The sequence below is a fragment of the Leopardus geoffroyi genome, chromosome C1 (assembly GCF_018350155.1).
Source record: "Leopardus geoffroyi isolate Oge1 chromosome C1, O.geoffroyi_Oge1_pat1.0, whole genome shotgun sequence".
Lineage (NCBI taxonomy): Eukaryota > Metazoa > Chordata > Mammalia > Carnivora > Felidae > Leopardus > Leopardus geoffroyi.
The window spans coordinates 191,077,705-191,105,575 of NC_059328.1; the positions used below are offsets into that span (position 1 = coordinate 191,077,705).

A 27,871-nucleotide genomic window follows, 5' to 3' on the forward strand; every position below is an offset into this window, starting at 1 on the left:
TCCTTTCTTTGAGCTTTCTTGTTTCTTGAATACTCCTTTTTGTACCCTGCTATTTTTAATGTTAAGTTTTGACTGGTTCAGAGAATTCACTCTTAGGTTCACTTACAGGACTGTACTCACGTGATTGTTGCCTGTCCTTCACCACTAGGGTGTGTCTGTAAGTCTGCTTAGGGCATAACAACTAAATTTCCCCACAATGAGTGATTTCAGAGAGAAAGTAACTGAGCATGCCTCCACAACAAAGTGCTGTTTTCAAACCCAATCCTAGAAATGACATACCAATATTTTGGCCATATTTTATTCATCACATGGGCTGATCCTATGCAGGAAGTGTATAGGAAGGGCCTGCGGTGTAGGAAAGGACTACAACGCTATGGATCCAGGAAGCAGGGATTATTGGGGCCATCATGGAGGCAGGCTGCTATGAATGTCTTCTCAATTTCCTCCAGGCTCCTTGCCTAGAGCCTTAAGTCTGGATGGCAGTGTTTTGGAAACCTGGCTTGAGAAGAGAGGAGGGGATCTCACTATTTGGTATTCAGACTTTCACTTACTTCCTTGGTTTTCAGTACAGAGCCTCACACCCGCCCTCACATCCCGCCCCCTCCCCCCCCCCCCCCCCCCCCCCCCCCCCGCAATTCCTGGCATCTCACGTTGTAGATCCTCTTTGGTCATCCTCTCCAGAGAATGCAACTCCAATGTGTGCAAAGATAAGAGAAGGGGACAGTCTCTGGAGCATGAGACTGATGGAAGGAAATAGGACAAGACCTAAGTGAGCATTTTATTTGTTTTCTATCCATCATGCCGCTGTCAGCCCCACACTGGCTTTCAGAGATACCTGGTTTCCCCAGTTCCTGAGCTTTCCAAGGTTTTTACAGCTTCACTTGGCTTTCTTGGTCTGAAGTATCTTAGACGTCAGCTTTCTCCCATCTGGTAAGATAATCACTTATATCTCCACTTCGCATCTTCCAGTGTTGTGTTGGCATCACTCACCTCCTGCTCTCATTTCTCCCCAGTTTTGTCTCTGTAGCCTTAATCTTTTTTTACTGTTTCACTGTCTGTGAGGTAAGGTTTTAAGGTAGATCAATTATTATATTTAGCCTAATATGTGTTTCTATTTTTTCTGCTTGTATAATATCAATATACACCTTGATAACTAGTGTCTTCTATAAAGTTTACTTTTAGAGGAAGAATTCAAAATGTTAACAACTAATCAGCTTTTTCTGCCCAAAGCTGCTGACGTGCAAACAGAACGGATTTTGTTTTCCGTGTCTCCCTTGATTTTTGGCTGCTTTATAAGTAGGTTTACAAGGAAAGAAGAGTAGGTGACAATGGTCAGTAGTAGAATGTTTGGAGAATAAGCTTAGAATTCTGAGGATTTGGGATTTATCTTAGACTATTCTTTAAGGTGCCAATCATAGAAAAACGCTTGATAGCCTGACACATGCAACCACATTGAAGAGAAAGTTTTAACTGCATATATAACTTAAGCATAGCTGTATTTATCTTGTTTTCAGTGTTTAAACCTGCCTGTTGTTCCTTGCTGTGTTGGGATCATGGAAAGAAAGCCATAAACAAGTTGGAAGTATTTATTACAGTACTTCAAGGTGAAACCATTAAAGTCATTCCACAGATAATTTATTACACTGCTAGATATCAGACACAGGAGAAACTATCTTGAACTCCCAAATGAAAGTGCTTCCAAAATGCTCCATTTAAAAAATATTATATTTAAAATATTTAAAAGTTGGTACCTTTTGCTTGTCTAGCATAAGCAGAAGAATAAGATATATTTAAGAGTTTCAATTTTTGGCTAATGGACCTAAAGTCTCGGTAGTATGTTGAGTCTTGCTCACATACTGTCTTCACCAAGGCAGGCCGGGCCCCCGCCTCTCCCTTCTTGATTCCAACATGAGTTTAGAACCAAATGTGCTTTCCCTTGGCCAGACGGCAGCTTGCCATCAGAGACCTCCCCGGGCAGGCACGAAGCTGTTATCCCAGGGTCGTTTGTATTACTTGTACTTCTAATGCCAATTCTTATTTACTTTCTGTGGCCTTCTTGTGTTCATCTATCTTCTTTTGGTATTCATAATTTATAACCGTAGTTTAATTATTCAGAATAGTTATTTTTAGGCACTTGAGCTTTTTTTCTTGGACGGTTTTGTGTATACATGTCATTATCCCCAAGACTGCTTAATTTCCAGCATAGAGGATCTGTTCCTTGCTCCTTTGTGCATCCCGTGGTGTGGTGGCAGGCTTTCTCAACCTCGGCACTCGCTACTGACAGTTTAGACCGGATGATTCTTTATACTGAAGAGGCTGTTTCCTGGGCATTGTACATTGTTGAGCAGGGTCTCTGGCCTCTCCCCACTAGATACCAGGGGCACCCCCATACTTACCCCCACGTTAGCGACAACCAAAATATCTCCAGTCATTGTCAAATGTCCCTTATGGGGGGTGGGGAAAGGCCATCCCACCGGTAGAGTGGAACACACTTTGGGAAAAGACCTGAGATTAGTTGCCTAACACTGGAGGTAGAGACAGGATGGGTTGAGAAGATTCAGAAATGTAATCTTGCTGCAAGACTCAGAAATGGATAAAAACTGAGGGAGCAAAAAGATAAAAGTTCCCAACTACCTCTCAAGAGGTGACTGACCGTGCCATGAACTGGCATCCGCAGGTCTGTGGTCAGTGCCACAGGTTGAAAACTATTTTAAATTAGCAACAGCCAAGGTCCCACCTGGGGTCAAGGGGCAGCATGCCCTGTACTGTCACAGTAGAGGTTCCACAGTGGATGGAAGTAAACAGCGGAAACATTTAGGCAGTTTGGGAACCAGGGTGTCACCCTACTGTGAAACCTGTAAACACAGAGGCCATCTCATCTACCTGTTTATCATTCCATACTTGTCTATGTGTCTAGAATTCACCTTGTCAACAGCCTCACTTCATGCTGCGCTATCTAAATGGTCCTGCAAACCAACCGCACTCCTAAAATTTGGAGAATTTTTAAGGAAGCCTTCCCATATTCATACTGGCATGCTGCTACGTTAAATTAAATGAAAATCAGAGTTGAGCCATACGCTAAATAAAAATAAAAATAGCTCCATTTGCATGCTGTCACTAATATCAGCCTGACTTCTCATGTCCTTTTCAAATAAGCCTGCAAAACCCAGAAATTTCCTGACAGCTGGACTTCAACCACAGCTGTTTTAACCTCTCTGCAGGTGCAAGTAGATTTCTGTCATTCTTCGTTTGTGATTCTGATGTCTGACTGTCACAGGTACAGTGACTGAAGTCCGCAGGGTAGAACTACCTTCTTATCTAGAGTTCTCAGGTGCGGAGCATGAAGGGATAGTTGCAACAAAAGGAGTTATATCGAATTCACAACTGGGATGCCCCAGTTTGCAGGCTGAAGGGGCAGTGCCTAAGTAATGTTATTCATCAACATTTACTTCCAGGCTTTGGAAAAAAATTGTTTCTATAAGGATATTTTGTATGAATTTCCTCTTTTTTTTTTTTTTAGTTTGTTTATTCATTTTGAGAGAGAGAGAGAGAGAGAGAGTGCAAGAGCATGAGCAAGCAAGCAGGGGAGGGGTAGAGAGAGACAGAGGGAGGGAATCCCAAGCAGGCTCCACACTGTCAGCACAGAGTCGGACGCAGGGTGTGGTCCCACAAACATGAGATTGTGACCTGAGCTGAGATCAAGAATCAGATGCTTAACCAACTGAGCCATCCACGTGCCCCTTTGCATGCATTTCTTATCTAGTCTTGAACGTTTGGCCCCACCAAAGGTGCCCACAACTATCTTGAAAATTAAAAATCACTCATTCAACAGATATTTTTTTTAATTTTTTTTTAACGTTTATTTATTTTTGAGACAGAGAGAGACAGAGCATGAACAGGGGAGGGGCAGAGAGAGAGGGAGACACAGAATCTGAAACAGGCTCCAGGCTCTGAGCTGTCAGCACAGAGCCCGATGTGGGGCTCGAACTCACGGACCGTGAGATCATGACCTGAGCCGAAGTCAGACGCTTAACCGACCGAGCCACCCAGGCGCCCCTCAACAGATATTTATTAAGCATCTCTCTGCCAAGCATTCGCGTTTGCCATAGAGAATCCAACGAGCAGCAGGGCAGACATAGCCCCTGCTCTCATCCAGCTGCTAGTCTAGGGGCAGTGGCAGACAATTAAAAGCATGCACCTGCAAATTCTGAGAACCCAATTCAGAGAGCCCAAGAAGTTTAAGTTGAGTATGTTTTAGACAGAAGGAATGTTCCTGTCTTAGGGCCTTTATGTATGTAGGCCTGTGTTGAAGGTTTTAGAGGTCAAATTCTTTGTGTCCCATGAACAGTTAGTGGTGTACATTTTTTTTTATTTTAACACTTCACATTAGCTGACATGTTTGCATGTCTTTCTCTTCGGCAAAATGCACACAGTTCCTGGAAGATACAGATTGGGTCTTATTCATGGTATGACTCAGTCTTGAGCTTCACAATTCAATAATAAGAGATATTAAATTGAATAACATTGAGGAAGTGAAGGAGTGAATGGCCAAAATGAAGGACTCAATTAACAAATTTGAGGATGCAATAAAGGGTTTTGGGATATGCTTTGTCCTCTGCTTCCATACTTTCTCACTCTAGATGTTGGGGACCTCTTCCAATGCAGTAGAGGTTCTTACCTAGTCTTAAACATTTGGCCCTGTTTGACTTTGGGATGCCCAGAATGCAGCTCAATGCGTGGCACGTAGCCATTTGGTAAATAAGAGGTGAATGAATGAATGAAAGAATGGGTTTACTTTTTCAGTTGTGAACCTTATTATCTAAGCCTTCTTGCTCATCTCTGAAACCCACAGTTTTGTCCACCTGGCCAGAGCATCTCTATACTGAGTCCCCCCACTCCCAACAAATGCACTTAAATTAATTTCTCTGGAAATGAAAAATTAGACAAATCAGTTTTCTCTCTAAAATGTCTCAAAACTGTCTCTTTCTCTTCCTAGGCCAAACCACCATTGACTCTCCAGCACAACTACAGTGACCTCTTTTATCTCTCTATAATCCATTCTCTGCAGAGCAGCTTAGATTATCTTTTAAAATATAACATGCAAATATAAAAAATGTAGAATTTAAAATATTATCTAAACCAGATCATGTAACTGAGAACTCTAATGGCTGAGAACTGTAATGGCCTTCTCTGGCACATAGGATGAAATTCAGACCCTTTCCCACCTGCCAGACCTACCTATGCTGAGCCCTGCCTACCTCTGTGGGCTCATCCCATTCCCGTTTACCATCTTGTTTTTCATGCTACAGCTACACTGGTCTCCATACATGTTGAACATGTACCCAACTTCCACTCCCCAGATGAGGATCTTGTTTGGAGCAAGGACCCAGGAACTACTAGAAACATGAATGGTTATGTAGTCTACTGATTTTCAGATGTTGTCTAACCTGTGGAACCATTTCTTTCCAAGAAATTATTATGCAGAACTCCAACATATAAAAGGAATGAATGTACCAGTGTTATTCTGACTCACATGGGAATAAGAAGCTCAGGAACCACTGGTGGGTGCCAAACCTTCTTCTGGAAACTTAGGATTCCATGCATTATGGAATTGCAAGGCACCAATCTAGTCCCATGGTTCCTGCCTGTCTTTATTTGTTCTGTATTTATTGTCTCTGTCTTCTCTGAACTTGGACCACTGTCCTTATGGGCATGCGGAATGTGCTTCCTCTCTAGCTCCTGTCTAACCGAACTCCTGACTCTCGCTTCTTAGTTACCTTCTTACATGGCCAAACACAGTACTCTTGAAAAATTAAAACAATCTAAGTGGGAAAATGAAATGGGTGTCTAAAAGTTAAAGAAAGCACACACGAGTAATTTGCAAATAATTCTCGTTGGTATCATAAGACTCTAGAAGCAAGAATTTCGTAGGGGTTATAGAGGTACAGGAATAATTCACTGAGTTATTGGGATATAAAATGAGAATTAAAAGATAGTAAAGAATAAAAAGTAATGATACAGATGGTTTCCTGTATATTATAGTGGGAGCAAAAGCTTAAAGGGAGTGAGCAAGTTATGGTGATTAAGAGGGACCCTGTATCAACGTCACTTACATCAGGCCATAGACTTGAAAGTATTTGGTATCACATTGTAAAATGCATTGAGTGCCACACTGTGGAGACAGATCCGAGGCTATGAATGAATGGGGGCCATGAAAGTATGCAAAGTAGTTGAAGGAATAGTAACCTAATAGTTAAATGCGTTGAATAAATACTGCATTTCAGGCACTATACTTATCACTTTAGGTGAATTTCTTATCTTCACAATTCTTTTTTTTTAATGTTTCTTATTTGTTTTTGAGAGAGAGAGAGAGAGAGAGAAAGAGGGAGAATGTGCATGCCTGCATGCAAGTGGAGGAGGGGCAGAGAGAGAGGGAGAGACAGAGAATCCCAGGCAGGCTCTTTGCTGTCAGCACAGAGCCTGGATACAGGGCTTGAACCCAGGAACTGTTAGATTATGACCTGAGCCAAAATTAAGAGTCAGATGCTTAAGCAACTAAGCCATGCAGGTGCCCCTGTCTTCACAGTTCTTGTAGATAAATTCCATCATTATTTCCTTTTATATATGAGGAAACAGTTTTTGACATGTTATGCTACTCGCTCAAAGTCCTACAGATTTCACAAGTGTGGCAAACAGCATTTGATTCTATGTCTGCTCTTAACTTGCATGCTAAACGAAACCAGAAAGGGAAAACCACCTGGGCATTTTTACATAATCAAAGTCAAGAAGTGGAGAGGACCTAACTAAGACATATTATTTCAGGCAGATCACAAAACACACTGTCTGGAATTGCCTGTTCTAAATATAAGTGAACCAAGGGTGGGGGTTAGTAGAAATGGAAGAGAGAGATATTCAAGAGACATTAACCTTATTGTGGCATAGAGTAGATACGGAAGTCCTTTGATCGCTATAAAATTCTGTATAAATGGGCCCCTCTGCTTTTAGGGTCCACACACACAATTTTATTAATTTTTCCAAAGGTGAGCAGGTTCCAAGGGCCAAAGCCCATGGATGATGGATATGTGAACCTTACAACACTTGATCACTTCACTACAGAGGAAATATCTGTCTCAGGAACTGGGCTTGGTAACCTGCTCAGGAAAGTCTACTCAGGAGACCAAATCATAGGGCACAAGGTTCCTTGGTGCAAGAAGAATGAAAAAAAAAGGGAATTGATTATTCATAAGGGATATTTCCATTAAACTTGGACAGCCTGTGAATTACCCTTTTCTGCTAGAAGGTTTTTCTGTCTAAATATCCATGATTATATGTCGAGAAGCAGAGCGTTCTGTTCTCAGAGCTGTGCCAGGATTCTGTGAACTTTTCCTCCTTAACCCCTGCCATCTCCCACTCCCCCATTTTCCTATTTAGAAGTTGTTTCTGGAAACCACTGTGGTCTAGAAGAAGAAGCACAGACTGAGAAACTAGAGCAGGGTTCAACTCCAGCTCTGCCATGTACGTTATGTACCTTCTCTTGTCTTGGGATTTTTCTCTCTCCAACAGGGTAACCACATATACCTTTGCACGGTTTGTCAGTGGGATGCAAAGCCCAGAAAGGAGAGCGTGGCCAGATATGTAGTGTGAAGTTCCAAATACTCAAGGCAGCTAAGCCGGTTCCCTAGTATTGGGAGCCGGTTGTCCCTAGTGAGCAAAAATAGTTCACTCAATATATATATATATATACATATATATATATATATATATATATATATATACACACATATATATATGTGTGTGTGTATATATATATATATGTGTGTGTGTGTGTGTATGTATATATATATATGTGTGTATATATTTTTGTAGTCACTTGCTAATTCTTGCTTTTGAAGATAATCTTGGCGTGGGTTCCATGGTGTAATGGTTAGCACTCTGGACTCTGAAGATAATCTTGGTTGTCCCCATGACTTTCTTGGTCAAGGATATTTTGGCAGATGGCTGATTTCCTCTTTTATGAGTTGAGGTTTTTATTTTTCTTTTTGTTCTGCATTTTGGTCAATGTTTACAAATAACCATTCGCTGACTTCAGATTCCAGCACCATCTTACCAATTCCTCACATGACTCATTGTTTACTTCTGTGAATATCTGTCCTAGCCTGCGTCAACGTCTTGAATAATATCTCATCATCTTCCCTGGCTTTGCTTACTGGTCTCACGGAGGGACTCTCGTACTTACCAACCTCCCTCTCCTGATCATCACCTGTATCAATGATTTGTTAAATGACTTAATTTCTGCTTAATCTCGATTGCCTACATGAAGTGGTCACCAACTCTACTGAACTGTCCTGGGTAGACATTCGCTAAAGCCTGGCCTTGTCACAGGTGACTAGCATGAAGGTCATGCTGCCATGAACAGAAACAGGTCAAAGGGGCAGCTGATAGGAGGGTAGGGAGAAGTGTAATTTATAACACAGTTCAAGCAGAGGTGATATTTAGGTGGTTAGAGAGAGGGACAAGAACGCTCATTGGAATTCCATGTTTTTTAGTAATACTAGAAGATGAAGTTTATTCCTTAGGTGTTAATTCCATCAGTGTTTAGTCGCCGGGCCCCATGCTAAACTCTGGGAGTATAAAAGTGGGTGATTTAGATTCCTCCAAGGTATTCACTCTCTGGAGTAATACATGGGTATGATATATCTGTGTATATTTATCTACTTATTTACCCATAGTGTAGCATAATTTCCTTGATTTAATATTCAGCATATGAAATGTGATCAATAAATCTAGAAAGAAGGATGGAAGTTAGGAGAGTGACATTCTGAAACTTATTAGCCATATTACTAATGCACCTAAGTTTTCTCATTTGCAGAGTATTGGAGTAAATGTTTTCAGCTGATCTCTTGTTGAACGAAACAGTTCTGCAAAGATTCCAGAAATGTTTGGCTTTAAATGCTTTTGAAAAGTATAATAAAAATAATGTGCACACTTAAATAAAGGTAGTATACCTAGAATTTTCCTCATCAGGAGAGCCTCGTTGTTCTTGTCCCAAACTTATAATTAAATATTGCAAAGTTGGCCTAATGGTGACCAATTTGATTTAGGACTATAACTGAAAGATTCACATGCAGGTTAATAAAATACTGCTTTTTTTTTCCTGTTTCACTTGCTGTGTTCCATGCAATATTTTGCTTGGCCAGTGAGTTCTGCTATTAAGTCTCTGTCACTAGCCCACACTTGCAATACCCACCTCAGCTCTAAGAAGCTAGGACTTTTAGGACTCCTAAATGAAAAGTGCTTTTTATCCAAAGTCATCAGAATGGGTGGTTCTTTTTGATTTAACAGCTTATTAAGATGTAATTCAGAACATACAATTCATCTGATTAAAGTTTACAATTCAGTGGGTTTTAGTGTATTCACAGAATCATACAACTATCATCACAAACAATTTAGGACATTTCACTACACCAAAAAGAAACCCGACACCCTTCATAACACCCCTTAGTCTCCCCACTCCGCAACCCAGCCCCCACCGTGGGCAACCACTTATCTACTATGTTTTTATAGATTTGCCTATTCGGGACATTTCATGTAAATAGAATCAAACAATAAGTGATCCTTTATAACCAGCTTATTTAATTTAGCATAATGTTTTCAAGATGCATCTATGTTGCAGCAAGTATCAGTACTTCATTTTTATTGCCAAAAAATATTCCATTTTATGAATGTACCACATTTTATGTATCCATTCACTGTTTTATGGACGTTCGGTGCGTTTCCACACTTTGGCTATTATGATGAATGCTGTTATGAACATCTGTATACAAGTTTTGGCATGCACATATGTTTTCATTTCTTTTGGATATATACTTAGGAGTGAAATTGCCGGGTCCATACGCTAACCCTGAAGTTAACCATCTAAGAGACGTCCACACGGTTTTCCGTAGATCCCGTACCACTTTGCATTCCCACCAGCAGTAGATAAGGGCTCCGGTTTCTCCACATCCTCACCAACACTTGTTATTGTCTGTCTTTTGGATGATGGTCATCCTCAGGGGTGTGAGGTGGCCCCTCGCTGCGGTTTCGATTTGCATTTCCCTGAGGGTAGAACGGATAGATCTTGAAAGAAAAAGGTCAGAGTGACAAAGACAAAAACTAGGAGAAAGTACACAGAGAGAAAGGGATACCAAGGATGGAAGCATAAAAGTCAAGTTGCTTAGAAAACTGGCCAAGAGGCAGGTCATGGTGGGCAGGGCAGTGCTTCCTAGAACCTTTTTTTCTGGATTATGGCTTTGACCCAAGTCTCCATGGTGCTGAAGTTGCAGTCTTTCATAAAAAGGTACGGACGTATTTGTGTGGTAGCTCGTTCTTACACTATTTGTGTGAAAAGAAGTGATGTAAAACAGTATAAAGCTGCTTTTTAAAGGTAATCAGCCTAAATGTCCATCAACTGATGAATGGATAAAGAAATGTGGTTTATATACACAATGGAGTACTATGTGGCAATGAGAAAGAATGAAATCTGGCCTTTTGTAGCAACATGGATGGAACTGGAGGGTGTTATGCTAAGTGAAATAAGCCATACAGAGAAAGACAGATACCATATGTTTTCACTCTTATGTGGATCCTGAGAAACTTAACAGGAACCCATGGGGGAGGGGAAGAAAAAAAAAAAGAGGTTAGAGTGGAAGAGAGCCAAAGCATAAGAGACTCTTAAAAACTGAGAACAAACTGAGGGCTGATGGGGGGTGGGAGGGAGGGGAGGGTGGGTGATGGGTAATGAAGAGGGCATCTTTTGGGATGAGCACTGGGTGTTGTATGGAAACCAATTTGACAATAAATTTCATATATTAAAAAAAATAATAAGACATAAATAAAGGTAATCAGAGTAGTTGGGATGTGTCGAGTCCTCCTACCCACCCCCTTCCCAGTGCTCCAGCCTGTGGTCATGCCTGCCACTCTGCCGTTGATTTTGCATTTTCCTTCACTTATAATGATCTCCCCCGTTTTCTCCATCCACATCCCATCCTTAGTCTTGGGTGACATGGGGAAGGGTTTATATTTTCAGATAAAAATAATTTATTTCCAGGTCAGATCACCTTTACAAGTATAACATTTATTCAGGGAATTGATCATTTAAGAAGGATCTGAGGAGTGCCATCTATGCTTGTTATATATAAGACTTGTTCTATGTATGAAATTACTTTTGAAATGTCTCTGTGTTGTCAAAGTCAGATGGGCAATATTGACTTAAGGTGGCATTTCCCTCCAAGTTTAAAAACTCTAGGGTCGGGGCCCCTGGGTGGCTCAGTCGGTTAAGGGTCCGCCTTCAGCTCAGGTCAGGATCTTATGGTTCGTGGGTTAGAGCCCCGTGTCGGGCTCCGAGCCCGGAACTTGCTTCAGATTCTGTGTCTCCCTCTCTCTCTTCCCCTCCCCAGCTTGCACTGTGTCTCTCAAAGATAAATAAACATTAAAAACATTAAAAAAAAAAAAAAAGGAAAAAAAAAAAAAACCTCTAGGGTCATGAGGGTGGGGCAGTTAAGTTTAGGGATTCTGTTGAGTTGTCCTCGGTGTTAGTCTTCTGGAACATTGTACTCGACTCCTGTGCTTGAGCTCTCAATCCGAAATTAGAGATGGGCAAAGTCAAGCAAACAAGGCAAAGGTTAACACGGGCAGGCTAACAGGAACCATATGGGAGTTGTCAGCCTGAAGTGAGGTCTCGCTAGAGGCCTTCCCTTCAGAGACCATGACTACTCAACTGGAAATCTGACCAGGAAGGGACCCCCTAAGTGACCTTTCCTCAGAGCACCTCAGCAGAAAGGGTGACAGAGTTCAGAGAGAGGTGATGGGTGACAGGAGAGCAGAGACAGCACAATTACCTATGGGTTGCCTCAAAACGGCAGGGCTCTAATATAGTAAATAAACCACATGTGAATAATTTCAAGAACCTATATAGATAGGTCTGCAACTGGAAAGGTGTCCTGAGAAGGACTATTTCAGCAGTTCAATAGACATATATCCACCCTGGCTGAATCTAAATTTTAAAACTCTCCTCAGGATTCAAGAACAGATTCTGAGTAGCTGGAACATAGAAGAAAATAATTATCTAGACTTCGTTATAAAACAATACAATTTATAGTACATGGTAAGCAAATTATGTGTTGTTGATTTTCCTGATTCTGAGGAGGCATTGGGGCCACAAATTATTACCACTCACATTTTAGGGGTAACTTTTCAACCACTGCTCAGATTGCCACGGGAGGTGGTAACTTGAAAGACTCACTAAAAAGTGGAACTAGAGTGCATGGGATTGCTGTGTGGCAAGAAAGAGGGGACATTGTTTACTGAACACCTATTATGTTGTAGGCATTTTGCTGGACACATTATTCATTCACATTCACTCATTGAAAAGACACTGTGCCTTTTAATTCTTGATTTAGGTATGAGGACACTGAGACTCAAGGATGTTAAGAAGCTTGATGTATTCATATAAAGTAAATGGTAGAAATGGGGAACCTGGGTCCTTTTAATCCCATACCTCATGTCAGGGACACCCACGTGGCTCATTCGGTTAAATGTCCGACTTCAGCTCAGGTCATGATCACGCGGTTTATGAGTTCGAGCCCTGTGTCGTGCTCTGTGCTGACAGCTCAGAGCCTGGAGCCTGCTTCAGAATTTGTGACTCACTCTCTCTCTGCCCCTCTCCTGCTCACTATCTGTCTCTCTCTGTCTCTTAAAAAATAAATAAATGTTAAAAAAAACTTTTTTGACTAGTTCTACTTTAAAAGGTATATTCCTGTGTCATAAAAATAGATGTGTATTATACATCCTTGTTCATATTGATATATTACTTGTTCATATTGACTTCAATATATAATTCTATTACTTTGTTAAATAACCATGCCAGCATCTTCTCCAGCCAGTCTACTTTTAAACGTACTATTTATGACTGAATTCTACCAGAGATCACAATTTGCCAACTAACATTAAATTAGAAAATGCCTCCATTCAAAATTTCCTCCAAACGATCTTTAGAAATGTATTTTAAATTTCAGTCTAGTGAAACCAACTTAGAGTGAATCTTAATGGGCTAGAACAAAATAGATTTGGGATTGATTTTTTTCATAAAATATGCAAAGCCCTCTTTTTAAATAGATTTTTTTTCCTCTGTGATATTGCTCCTTTTCTCTTATTTAACAACGAATTTGTCTAAAACGTTTCTTTTTCAGATTTTACTTAAATTACAATAGAATGGATGCCTGAGAATTTCCAAGGTAGATGGAAAGTACAGAGAAAGTCCAGATTCTAGACCATGTTAACTTCAAGCGAGCGTTTTGCCTACAGCTGTTCTCAGGAATGATGTACAAGTTTTACTATGTTTAAAACTGTTTTCAGGCTCAATTCTTCAGAATATTATCATTTGTTAAGCAATACAAGCATGCACAACTGTAACAAGCCAGAACACTGTTGGGCCCCCCACCCCTTACTTCACACATCCACTAGGCAGACTGTTTACAGCAGACAATATCTATGCAAGATGTCCCTCTACATCTTTCTCTTTTGCTTGCTTCTTGTTAGTTACAAAGATACATACTGTGCCAGGCACTAAGCTGGTTTCAGCAGCTATTTATTTAGATTGTGTGAACTGGAGCTGAACTTGAACCCAATTAATAGCAACTGAACTTGAACAAACTGATATGAAATCATTACAGGCTCAGTTCCCTGGTCCATTATCCCTGAAGAGATCATCCGACAGCACTCCAGGTGCCTTTTCTATGCCAAATCTTGGTGCAGTGCCCAATCAGAAAGTGTCGGGGGGATTAGAAGTTCGGTTGCATTGGAGTTAGCTCATTACCACATTTGTGATCGCTTTCACAGAGAGGAGAGGTGGTGATCCCAGTGGGCGGGATTGCAGAGAAGGCTTTGTTTTCAACACCATCTGGCACATGGTTGGCACTCATTAACACAGCACAATGTTGATTAAAATAATAATTGTACACGGCAGCAATGCTGCTTAGATGGGTCCCTACCTTTGGCCTTCCAGCAGAGGAAATGGAAGAAGATGAAAGCTGAGGGGGTGCCTTTGGTAGCTATGGTCACTGGGTTTGCATCTTTCTTGGTGCCTACACCTTCCCCAAATCATAAACTTTCCTCTTTATTTTCATGGATTTATTTACTTTCAGCAGCAATATTTTTCTCCTTCCTTCCTTCCTTCCTTCCTTCCTTCCTTCCTTCCTTCTTTCTTTTTCTTTCTTTCTTTCTTTCTTTCTTTCTTTCTTTCTTTCTTTCTTTCTTTCTTTCTTTCTTTCTTTCTTTCTTTCTTTCTTTCTCTCTTTCTTTCTTTCTCTTTCTTCTGTTATTAAAATGAGCTTGACCCTCTTCCCAGACCCTAGCTAGATGCTCGATGCTATACTGCAGCCAGGATAAATGTGCTAAAGGACATTCCATACAGTGATATTTTTTCTGCAGCTTGACTTGAATGTAGTTGATGGTTTTAGGTTTTCCTCCTTTAAAGGATGCATTTGTGGACTCAACCATTCAGGTGCTTAGTAAGACTGTACCGTTCTTCCTTGGGAAAACAAACGCAGCTTTACATCAGCAGGTCCAGGGCTCAGGTCTGGCAGAATCTGCTTCGATTTGTTTGCAGGAGTCTCCTCAGAAGGTGTGCTTTGGATGTGGACAGGGAGGCAGGCTTTGGACAACGACTAGTTGGGTTTAGATCCCCCTTTTACCATATACTCGGTATGTGGAACAAAACACTTAACTTTCTTTTGGTCTCTGTTTCCTTAGCTGTGCAATGGGGTAAGCCCTAGACTTGCTATGAACATTCACAGAGAATTTAGAATCATGCCTGTTGCTTGATGAGATATTGTGGAGGTTAGCTATGACCATGTATGTATCACCATCATTTTCTGCAAGAGTGCATGTTTCCCTAAGAATGTGCCTCAGATGTACTTCAATTCCACCCCCCACCCCAAATGATAGGACTTACTAGCTGTGGTAATGGAGGTGTGGCTAAACAAATATGGATCCAGATATGTTAATCAACTCTTTCTGATAAGACACAATGATTCAATTCCTTGCCTTGCAAGACTAAGGTGAGAAGAAGCCATTTGATATGGGTAGGTTTCTAATAGATAGTTAATACATTTATACTGTCATAGCTACTGAACTTCATCATTTGTCTCCAGAGCAGATTACGTATATGTTATGCAACAGAAATTAGTTGTGTATTTCAGCCCTGTAGGCAGTGAGCGTGTGGTTTTCTCTGGTCGTGGAACCGTGAACAGCATGTCCCCTGGCAAGCTAATGATTTGTGCCCTGTGGTGCTGAGTGTAACCAGGTTTTTCATTTCTGCCATTTGGTATGTGCAAAAGCCTTCAAGATATTGGTTTTCTGCAGGACTGTTTAAACATCATTTATTCCACCAAGAGCAGATGACAGACGTTTTAGATGCGAGAGAAAGATTAAATGTGTTTGGTTTAACTAGCAGCATTAAAAAGGCTGTATCTTTGTGTTATTGCTGTTTATCTTCTTCCCAGCAGTGGAATACTGAGCTTCCCCAGGCTGTGATTCAGGTATTAATGCCGAGTTTAGGTCGGGCAAGAGTGTGTTCAGTCTGTGACACTTAGATAGCAGAGGCGAACTGCTCACGGCTATTAGGCAGGAGTTTCTGTGTGCCAGTGATTGCATGCTTGTGGCTCATAATCAGAGTGATCCACAGCGACCATTAGACGAGCTTGCCACGGCTGCTGTCTTGGGTCTGCTGTTTTTGCCAAAAATGTCAGCATTCCTCCTACAGACCTGCCCGTAAGATGCATGCTGCACAGTCTCCTTTCCTTGTGCTGAATCACTTGCCGCTAATGTTACGGAAAACTTTTAGTATGTTGGTGGAGTTGTCTCCTACCATTCCCAGGAAGAATAAGTTGGGATAAATAAATGGTTTTTTTTTCCGTAATTGATACTTTGGGAGTGGTGACAGAATTTGTGCCACTGTGTTCTCTTGGGCAGACTGGTTTCTAGATTCTCTGCTTTGGTTGACATTGCCCTGCTTGAGAATCAGCAGTGATGTGTCATGCTTCTGGGTTTTCTGTTTCTAGGGTTCCTATCAAGCAGACATGTAAAAAGCCAAGACCCTCTCTGGGTTTAATACCAGTCTGGCTCTGATGTCCAAAGGTGATGCCTACCCCACGTCCTTCCTCCTCACCCCCTACCTCAAATCCCCTGACCCCTCAACACACATACGCTTTATATCTGACCTTGTAAGTTGGATCAGCAGCCTGTATTACGGATTGGTCATTTGATTCTGTATATCCTGGCTCAGACCCACTTGTGTCCCTGCATGATTGCTGAACCTACATCAGTCCGAACTCTCCCAATTCCTTCTTTAATTGAACAAACACGTATACACTGGCATATAGCAGTAAGAAGATAAACAAGATCTCTGTTCTGAAGAAGCTTCCTTTCTGGCTGAGTCTGAAATTATATATGTAAACAAATGCACAGAGCATTTCTGTTAGTAACAAAGGCAACTAAACAGGGTGAAGGAGTACATAGTAACCATGAGAGAACTACTCTGAGAGGAGAGGAAAGGGCGGAAGAGCATTTGGAACAGAGGGATCAGCCAGTGCAAAGGCTGCCGCCCAGAGGCCTGGGACATAATAGAGGTGGGTGGGTGGGTGGGTGGATGAGCAGGTGACCACCCACTAGAGTGTCAGGTATCCTGTGAAGTCCTGTCCACCAGTTACAATTACAGTTCCCTTTCTGGCTCCTATAGCACTTTGCAGGGACTGCTTGCCTATGGTTGGTGACATTGTCTTATGCATTAAATGTGTGTATAAGTCAGTCTCTTCAGAGGCCTTTGGGGTCAAGGACCATAACATATTTATCTTTGTTTCCGCAGATTTAGCACAGTTCCTAAAGTTAGCAAGCTTCTAGTAAATGTCTAAGCAAAATAAATGTTAAGTAGGACATAAAAACCCAAACACCGAATGGCTCTGGTTGTAGAATATCATGCTCACTCCTGGGCTGGAAGTGTTTCCTTGAGGAGTTTGCAATCCCTCAGAAACTTCTCAAGCCACGCTGGGGTTCAAACCTACTGTTTCACATCCTCTGAGGCAAATTTAGAGCTCTTTTTCTTTCTTCAAACACTTTAGATCATGTCTCAAAGCAAAGGAAATGCATTTCACATTGCAACCCCGCACACAGGTGAGTATAAAACAAAGTGTATCGTTACTATGTTTAACACACACTGATATTTTCTGTACCGTTTTCTATACCGTCCATGGTATGGAATGCTGATCATGACCCCACAAGTGGCTTTCAAGAGTCATAAGTGGGTTGCAACGCACAGAGTGAGAAAATCCTGCTTTCGAGGGTCAAGAGATTCTCCCGAGGTAGACTTCAGAGAAAGCAGCATGAACTCTACCCGGAACCCAGGATGCCTGAGTACATCTCTGACCATTTGTGGAATATTTGCACAAAAACGATCAGTGACCACGTGGCAACCAAGTCAAGCCAGCTATCACTGAAAAACACTTAGGTTGGCTACTAGGGGCAACCCAGTTAGAATTCAGGTTTTGAATGCAGAGAAGTTGCTGGAAGTAGGTCTCCTAGTCATTCCATCCACCATATCTATAGACCACGTTATGAATGTTTTAGGTAAACGTGTTCCTCTAAAATGAAACTGTGGGCCCACTGAGATATAAGGGATTTAACATTTCCTCTGCCAATATGTTTATATAAATATTGCTGTCGTTAAGCGTGTTCAAATAGCAGAACTATTTCAGTCTTTTTATCTCTTTAAAACTAATTTAAATCTGAGCATTAAAAGACTGTTTGATACCATATGTTTGTTTTAGATAGGAAACGAAATCTATTCTAAACATAAGGGTTTATGAAATCTGTATTCTAAACATAAGGGCTTATAAAATTAGTATATAGGAGTAGAAGTTGTGGTAAATTATTGCATGGCCACAGATTCCTGCCATCTAGTATGCCTGACTCTTTGGTGTCATCATGTGATTTCGCTGCTCCTAAACATGCAGAGGGAGAGTGTATCCTCTCACCCCTTCCCTAAATGCTCTGCTTTGTTACGAATCCAACGTTTTCTGCATAATATTTTTGTGGCATGTAAGTCTAGTTTGAAATTGCTGGTTTATCTCTTTGAAGACCCTTTAGAAGCTACTTTTGAAAACGACCAGGGGCTATGGACAAAGAGTATCACGAGCCTTTTGCAAAAATATTGGATAGACTTCAAGAACGTAACCAAAACCTGTCACAAACTAGAAAGATAGCCATCACACATCCCACGCAGCTGTGTACGTGGAGGGAACAAATTAAATGTTCTAGCAATGCCTCCCCCCCCGACCTGGGCATTCAACCTATTTCATTTTGAGACCCAGATACTTCTCTGCGAAAGCCGTTCTGTGTGTGTGCACATGTCTGTGTATTTTCCAATCTAGATGGATACCATAGTGTGAGATAACCTAGACGAGCTTTGTACAAAGACGGTTCTGATAGCATCCAAACGTTCGTGGATGGCTTATAAGGACAATTACTCCTTTTCTATGTCAGCCTCTTTTGAAAACAGCACGGTGTATAGGTTTGCTTGCCCTAGGAAGACCTGAAGATGAGATTATGATCCTTCATCTCAAATCAAAGAAGGCTTGTCGCAGGAACCATTTGACAAGTTCAAATCCAGGCTGACTTAGATACTGGCTTCTTATCAGCACCTGTAACTTAATGCTTTTCATAGGTGGTATGTCTATGTTGTTAAATTGCATTATCAAGTTGCCTCTCATCTTTGTAGAGTTTGCTTTAATTTGCTATTTTATCACTTCTTATCAAAATTGTCGATTTTGCACTATTTGCTTATAGGAAATACTAACTTAGTAATAATACAGCACTTATAAGCAAGTGACATAAACCACATGAAACAGTTATCACTTTCAAGTTAATAAACATCTCATGTCCTGGTATAATTTGGTTTATTCCCAGGACCTGTGGGGAAAATAGTTTTATAAAGTTACTTTTTTGTGTCCCTTAAAATAGTCATGGATTTCTAATCTTTGGCTTATTTTATTTAAATTGATTGAAACCCAGTCATTCCTCTGACTCTCAAAAATCTATATGTGGAAATTATTTTAAATTCAAACCAAACACTATATCCTTCACCCTTAGCATTAGCAGGCTCTTTATGTCTAAAACTTGCCTTTGAAAGAGCTTGAATGCTGTTAGCAAGAGCTGTTTGCCTCTTCTGAAGAATCATAGAAACACAATCTAGTTTTGTACCTGTGGCCTTTGGATTTTGATGCACATCGAATTTGATGCCAGGAGTTACACAGAAAAGTCAATAATGATCCGTGGATCATTGCCTTGCTATGCTGGCGGGTGAATTAGTCTGCTGGTGTAATGTGCTCCAGCTTGTGTAATGGACCTATTTAATAGCAAGACAACAGCCATATGAAGCACCTGGGTGGTCTTTCAGGGTACTTTCAAGTGGATTAGATTGCAGTTATCTAACGTGAGGTCACAAAGGCCTGGGCAGCCGGGGCCATTTCCACATCATGGAGATAATATGACCCCTGACTACTGGATGCACAAGGTAAAAGGTGCCTGAGGTCAGAGCCGACCCCTAGGCTCTAAGAGTAAGCTATGGGTCAGCAAATGAGGTCTCAAGCACCAGTTATGAATGTGGGAAAAGTCTCCACGCCGGACAGGGCCGCCAGATTTTCCTTCGGCACTTTCATTAGACGTGTTTCTTGCCAGGAAAGCCTGGCTTCTGTGTTTTCTGGATTGAACGTTCGTTGATTGACTCTTGTTTAGCAACTAAGTGATATTACATAGAAACTATACCTTCCATATCAGAAGTAAGGGCCTGAGAGGCATTAGGTTCCTTTGCTGCCTCAAAAGACAACATTCGGGGCACACAGGCCTTGGCCTAAAACCATCTTTTGAGTGTTCCTAAGAGATAAAGGTGGCTCCAAAATGCACCACTTCTTCCAGTCCTGCCAGGGACTTTGATTGATCCAATAAAATGTAATGATCAAAGGTTTCAAATGCAGCTGATAAATCATATAGATTTGTGCCCAGGATGCCTTAAATTGACTTGTGGATGTTTCTCATCTATCATGAAGCACTTGGTGATTTGAATTTAGTACTTTGATGTTGCCAGTAATTGTTTGCAACTGCAGCTGAATGGCCTGAAGGCATTGCTGAATGCTCCCTTTCTCATCTTGCAAGGAGCTAGTGAAGTAGTCTTTCAGATTAACTCAGTGGGAGCTGTGGCCTAAAATTTAGGACAAAAGAAAAGTTCCATAAACACTTGGTATAGACCAACATCACTGCCCTAATGAACCATCCCAAATGTGTTCCATGCTGAATCAAACGATCCCCCCAAGTCCGAATCATTCTACTGGATACATATTAAGATTCACTTTCTGGCTTTTGTAAGGAAATTTGCCAGAAAAAAAATACCAAAACAAAACAAAAAACGGGATATCTTCACTTATTCTTTTAGTGAACATTTTTCATATATGAATCTGCAAATGTCTTTCAAGAATGTATTTAAACCTATTTCTCAATATTTGAAAACAGTGCTTTGGATTGTCTCTTCTTGGAAGACTCACTGCTATTTGAATTAGGTTAAAAGTCCCCCATTTTAAGACTTTCTAGTGATACTCGTCTAAACCAGATTCCTTCCCTCCTCAATCACTTGCTCATCCAGTTGCGTGGGTCATGCCTATTTTCTGGCTGAACAAATCTTATCAGTATCCATGCATGGAAGTCCATCTTTAGTTTCTAAAACCATGTATCCATCTGCCTAGTCTAAGCATCTTAATCACGTTAATGTTTTTATTTATTTTTGAGACAGAGAGAGACAGAGCATGAGCAGGGGAGGGGAAGAGAGAGAGAGGGAGACAGAATCTGAAGCAGGCTCCAGGCTCTGAGCCATCAGCACAGAGCCCAACGCGGGGCTCCAACTCACAGACCGTGAGATCATGACCTGAGCTGAAGTCGGACGCCCGACCGACCCAGGTGCCCCACATCTTAATCATTTTATACCAGTGTATTAACTTGTATATCTTAGGCATTTCAGAATTCTATTTAAAAGCTCTTCCAAAAGGGGTGCCTAGGGGCGCCTGGGTGGCTCAGTCGGTTAAGCATCTGACTTCGGCTCAGGTCATGATCTCACGGTTTGTGAGTTCGAGCCCCGCGTCAGGCTCTGTGCTGACAGCTCAGAGCCTGGAGCCTGCTTTAGATTCTGTGTCTCTCCATCTCTCGGCCCCTCCCCTGCTCATGCCCTGTGTCTCTCTGTCTCTCAATAATGAATAAAACGTTAAAAAAATTAAAAAAGAAAAACAAATGGAGTGCCTGGGTGTCTCAGTCGGTTAAGCGTCTGACTTCATCACGATCTCATGGTTCATGAGTTCGAGCCCCAAATCAGACTCTCTGCTGTCAGCACAGAGCCTGCTTCAAATCCTCTATCCCCCTCTCTGCTCCTTCCCTAGTTGTTCTCTCTCTCAAAATAAATAAATAAAAAAGTTCAAAAAATAAAAAATAAAAGCTCCTCCAAAGAATCTTTTCAAGCAAACTCAACTATTATCCTTCTAGTTATTACACAGGTTGCCATAAATCTTATGAATATTGATTAATCTTATAAGTATCTAGGATGTAAGATTGTAAACTATGGAAAACTAAAAGATCAACTGGGCAATGGACTCCTTCATAAACCACAGTAATTGACAAGATCGTAGTCAATATTTCAAAGCTTCTACTGTGGTTGTTTAACACTGGTGTTGATGTCACTTTTTTGCTCATTTATCATTAAGTTGCAAGGGTGATAACATATGCTACATCAGTGTGACTAGTGTTTGTTTTAAAATAAATGTTGATGATGAAGAAAAAAGTGTTAAGTAAAGGGAAACAAACCTGACAGCAGCAATTTATTTACATGTTAGAGGCATAGACCCCTCTTCCCCCCCACCACCCCCACAATTCTCTTGTCTGGGACACTTCAGATTCCAAAGATATCTGAATTTAGAGGTTGATCTTTGTTCCTCTCACTCTGCTTAGTTCAATTCAACATACATCTATCAGTTACCCACTTTTCTAGGGATGCTAAATGATTGACTAAGGTGAGTTGCTTGGTATTAAAGAGCTCACAGTGTAATGTTCCCCCAACTTACTCCCTCCCCATCACTTCACACATTCTTGCTTAAGCACTTGCTTTATCCCGATCTTAAGTACACATAATTATTTGTGTACTTGTTTATATCTGTCTTCCTCCAACTATCTACAGGCTCTATAAAATCAAGACCTCTGTGTGTTGTGTGCTGATGATATCCAGAGTGCCTAGAACACTTTGTAGTATATTTTAGTCATTCAGTAGATGTTAAAGTAGTAAATACAGGGGTTACAACAAAGATACAACTCTACACATAAGACAAAGTGGGATGTGACATACCCTAAAAAGGTTCAGGGCAGATCAACGTTTTGTAGGGTTCTCGATGTACAAAATCTGGGGAGATGGCTATTTAAGAAAAGGAGCATCCATGTTCAATTCAGAACATAAAAATGTCTACTAATGATTAAAAATCACAATTTACAAATTAATATACTGAAGATGTCAGAAAATATGAAAAAAATTAATGATATGCTAATTGATTACATATTAATTAATGCCTGAAAATAACTCTGTTAACTCTTTTCCTCACAATTCTTGGCTGCATGTTCTTTAATAACCTCTTCATATGTAATATTCTTTATACGTTGCACAAATGAGTGGTTCAGTCTTTGCTGTTTCATGGCTATTCAAAATGCTCGTTAAGTAATATTTGGGATGTGTAAACATGGGGCTTCATTACATTTCTGTGAAACCATTACAAGTTTGTATCTCAGTAGCATGGGAATTTTAATTCTATGCCGCATTTCCCATATGAGAGAGAACTTCCCATTGGTCAAGGTATCCATGAGAACCGAATTACCCAAATAGTGAATGAATACTGAATTGTGTGCAATTTTATACATCGGATGAGTGGAAGAATTTTCTGTAGACTAGCCTCTGGCTTTGTGCATTTTAAATCTTGTTTATCTTCCAGTACCCATACCCTTCTGATGCGGGTACAAAAAGAAGTTATTTCTATATGTCACCTGACCCTCTACCTTAGTGTCATGATGCTGGGTGAACCATCACAGTGAGTAACAGGATTCTACATACGTTGCCCACCAGGAAGACTGCTAATAACTATACACAATGTTGTCTGTGAACCATACAAATATAGTCCATTGTATTCAAACAAAATATATCCCCAACTAATATTCCCCTTATCTGGATCCCAGAAATGCCCTTGGCCACCTAGGTTTACCCAACAGGAGGAGTCTTTAGAGTTGGAAGAGATAGAATTAACCTATTGCAATTAAACTATTTTACTTATGTAAAGTTTACAAAATCCTACAATCTTGTGATCGTGTGGCTTAGGCTCCTCCGGGGATCTTGTGCAGGACCCTGAAGTTACACTTTATTAACTCCACAGCAAATCTGTGTCTGGTATTCCAAAAAAGTAGAAGTAGACTTAAAGACTGGACAGGATTACAACTGATTACTGTGTTAGAGGATAATAATGTAGAGGGTAGAATCAGCATGAACACTGAGTTTGCAGGGCATTTTTAGGCAATGGCAGATGGTCCTATTTGGCATGTGCCTCATGGCAAAGAATATGGTACAAGATGCAGTCAGATGGGTAGGTCGGGGGAAACCATGAGGTACCTGAATGCCAGAACAAGAAATTAGAGGGGATATGCATAGGTCACATTCCTTCCTTCTACCTCTAAGATTTCGGAGCCTTTATTTGGCTTTATTAGTTCAGATATATTTATTTGTGTTTGCTAATGGTTTGTTGCTTTTTTAGTGTATACCTTTCAAAAATCAGGACATTTGCTTGTACATGAACTCCTCTGTAGCTTGTCTTTGTTTTGTTTTTTAATATTTTAAATTTGACTCTATCCTAAAATGGCCAGTTTTGTATTTCTTTCATGCACATCAGGGAAACACATACAGTGAGTTTTGTCCCTTTATTGCTTGCCATCGTTCTTAATATAACACTTGGGACCTCGGGCCTGTCTAGCACATGGCATTAACTGATTTTCAACAGCATGAGTACTTCGATGCTATGAAGTACTTTAAACAATATAAAACATTCTAAATTTATATGTATCAACTGTCCAAAACATGAAACATGTAATATAAGAAAAAGCATGTATCCTCAGGAATATAGCAATAATATACTTTGAGTTGAAGGCATAACCATCTTCAGAGAAAAGTATAATTTCCAAAAAAAGGTCAGTTTAAACCCCCCTCACTTGTTTTTATACCACTAGCACTCCAATTTAAGCAGCTTTGCAAATACTGAAAGTTATTTTATCATGTATGTGCCTGTTCATATCTATGGTGTAGCTGGTGACTATTCTGTGCATTACTTGCATTTATCCTTTTGTGTTTAAAATGGGCATGGCTTTTGCAATCCACAATGAAAGAAAAATGATACTGTTAGTCAACTTGAACTTCTTTGCCCCTTTTATGGCAATACTGGGAGTTACTTTCCTAAAGCGGTGATATTTAAGACTAAAATATTTGGACAGCTACAAGTCTGCTAGAATTTGACTTGGTTTCTCTCATGTGGTTTTTCCATCATGGTGTCTGAAAGCATGTCACAGCTGCCACATTCATCACAATCCAAAACTGGTCAAGCACTCCTGTAGCGAAAGTGGTCTCTTCTCGGCCCTTTGCCGTAAATTGTGCCCCTATTGATATCATTACCAGATTTTTTTAATAGATCTCCAGATTTCAGTACAATGGAGTTTGGTAGGTATCAGTTGAAAAGCCTTATCTAACACCCATAACATCCTTACAAAACAACAACAAAAAAATCTAGTTGTCTCCTTTACAAATGATGTACTACTTTCACTCATCTTTTTTTTTTCTTTTTTTTTTATTGAAGTATTGACAGGATTAATAGGAAGCAAATACTGACAAGGCAGTTTCGTCATCTGCAAGAGAGATCATGCACTCCGGAAGGGGTACTTGTGTGCCTTGGCTAGTGGGTCAAGTGTCTTGCCAGACATGCCCATGTGACCATAGCTTAATTTTTGCCTTCTCGCCCCTCCTCCCCACGACCCTTTCCTTTTACCTGTGTCTCTCTATCCAAATCTTTCTTCCTGCTGACCTCTTTAAATGAAAGGAATGCCCCGTGCATTGAAGAGCTGTCATTCCCCTTATTTTCATACACCTCTTCACATAGAAGATGGGACCCCACAATAGAAAAGTGTCAAGTGAATAAAACTGGAGTAGAAATCAAGTCCAAAAGACTTAAGAGCTTAATTTCTCTTCACTTCAATTTTCTAATTGGCTATATAAATCATAGAACTATCTCTTTGTAGATCTGCAACAGGATTTTGGTGTAGCCGATCCAACTTGCTTACTTAGCTGATGGGGAAAGAGGTTGGACTCTGGGGTAGAGAAGCTTCCTGGAAGTTATGCCATGCCAGGGCCACCTCTAAAAGGCAGATCTCCTGAACCCCCATCTCCCTTCACCATATCTCAGGAGAACATATCCATATTTTAACGTCAAAATGATTCACTTAATGTCAAATTCATTCAATGAGTGTTGAAGTACAGGATAATTGAAAGGCATTCTTCTAGGTGCTGACTAGTATAAACTCTATTAAGGAAATGTACTATATGAAACCAAGACATGGCTTATGCATACTATTAATATTATAAATATACTATTAATATTAATTACTAGGGAAAATGTGTCTTTTCCTATTTATCGCTTTTTAAGTTTATAAGATTTTTAACCATTTGCAATTCATTTTTATCACCAAAGTGAAACATTTACCAATTTAGGTATATTTCTATAGCATTTTCCCCTTCCTATTTATCTTGTTGTCCTCAGTGTTCAGTAGCATTGGCTAGATAGCATGGTTTCTTTCTTTAAACTGTCTGTTTTGGTGATTTGATAATTCAGTAGCACAGAAGTGATCCCTTAGAGCAAAGGAAAATTGAAATTCTAAAAATCCCAGGTTTTAACCCCTTCTCTGAACATAACAGTTTATCATGTAAACTCCTATTCCTTTCTCCATTCTCCCACTCGACCTTCCCTCCGGGTTCGCCTCTGTGGCTTTGTTAACCACTTGTCATTCTAGATACCCTTTCTTTCTGAAGATTCTGTGAGAACATAGAATTCTGTTTTTCTCGTTGTTTTACATGTGATGCCACTGATACACCTGTCCTGATCCTTCCTCTTTTGATTACCTCATCCTTATTCTGCTCCCTTGTTCTGGAAGCCAGTATGATTTCTAATATGAACTCATCCTTATGAATGCCCAACTAAACACCTATTGTCTTGTTTCTCATGTGTTTCAAGACATCTTGTATTAAAAACAAATCCGTCTAACCCTCAGTGGGCTAAAGCTAAGATTTGGGGCTCCAACCCATGAAACATGAGATCATGACTTGAACCAAAGTTGGATGCTTAACCAACTGAGCCACCCAGGTGCCCCTAAGTTTGTAAGATTTTAACCATTTGCAATTCATTTTTATGAGCGCATGCATGAGACGGGGAGAGAGCAGAGGGAGAGAGAGAGGGAATCTTAAGCAGGCTCCATGTTTGGCACGGAGCCCTACGTGGGGCCCAATCCCACAAACTGCAAGATCATGACTTGAGCTGAAATCAAGAGTTGGATGCGTAACCAAATGAGCCACCCAGGTGCCCCAAGGCCACCAACTTCTTACAGAACGCCTGTTGGCACGTTACCTGGGACTGGGACCCCCTAGAGCTCTAGGTATCAATTGCCCTACAATGAATGGCACCAATATTAATGACAAGCTAGCCTTTTGGTTTTGCTCAGGGGACTCATTAACCATTTTTAGATAAATTTCTACACCATACAATTTAGAACATGTGCCTTTCTGATGTTTGAAATGGGATTCATGTTTAAAGTCCTTGTTTTTTGTTTGTTTTTCCTCTGCTCATTGAGGCATCATGTGGATGATTCTTCTGGACTTTGGTTTCAGTCTCTATAACTGTCTATATTTCTAAGATGTCTTTGAAAATCTCCAGGACAGAATTTTATGTATAACATATTATCTGTCATTTAAGTCAATTCCATCCCAGACACATCCTCTAAATGTAGAAACAAAAATCCATCGAGGGTGTGTGTGTGTGTGTGTGTGTGTGTGTCTGTGTGTGTGTGTCTGTGTGTGTTATTATAACAGGGACAGAAACTTCTGGAGATAACTTGTGTTGGCCTTTATATCTTGCATGATTCATTAATGTACCAATTTGATCCTCTTAACTAGTTGCTGCACCTTTTAGCCCTCTTTTTTCCCTCCAAATGGATTAGATGGTCCTCCTCTGGGCTCCTTTATTTACATTTATAGGGGGACATCGGGCAGGTAACTGTACCCCTTTGAATCCTAGTTTTACTATCATTAAAATGGTGACTGCTTGAGCAGTGGGAGGAGACATGCCATCACTCATAGACACCCAGGAACTGACTCCAGTGCTGGTTGCCTCAAGGCCTGGAGAACCTGAGGAGTCTAGCCATCTTCTTACAAGCAAGAGTGGTGAGTGTGGGAGTAAGTTCAGCCTGAGTGGAATAAAAGCCCTGGATATGCATGGTCAGTGCCCCAGAAAGGATTTTAGACTTTCCTGATGTGGCAAGACCCTATCTTCAAGGACAGGGTCACCAGGAGCTACACACTTGATCAGGAACTCTTCTGCTTTGAGGGTTACTTGCTTCTCTTTGGCTCTCTGTGACTTTCGTTAAGTTTCTGTGCCTCTGCCTAAATAAAGTGGGGCTTGGTCTA

The 27,871-nt window shown here is 40.7% G+C and overlaps 1 protein-coding gene and 1 long non-coding RNA gene across 4 annotated transcripts in view; one reads left to right on the forward strand and one right to left on the reverse strand.

Moving 5' to 3' along the window:
* The window catches only part of PARD3B (par-3 family cell polarity regulator beta), a 1,015,886-nt gene that overhangs the window by 445,557 nt on the left and 542,458 nt on the right, over positions 1-27,871 (forward strand). The gene's annotated exons all lie outside the window — the stretch shown is intronic.
* Positions 9,678-19,492, reverse strand: LOC123599353. Its single transcript, XR_006713106.1, has 2 exons — positions 19,291-19,492; positions 9,678-10,095 (listed from the first exon to the last, which is right to left on the reverse strand). It is a non-coding gene; the product is annotated as an uncharacterized LOC123599353 (long non-coding RNA).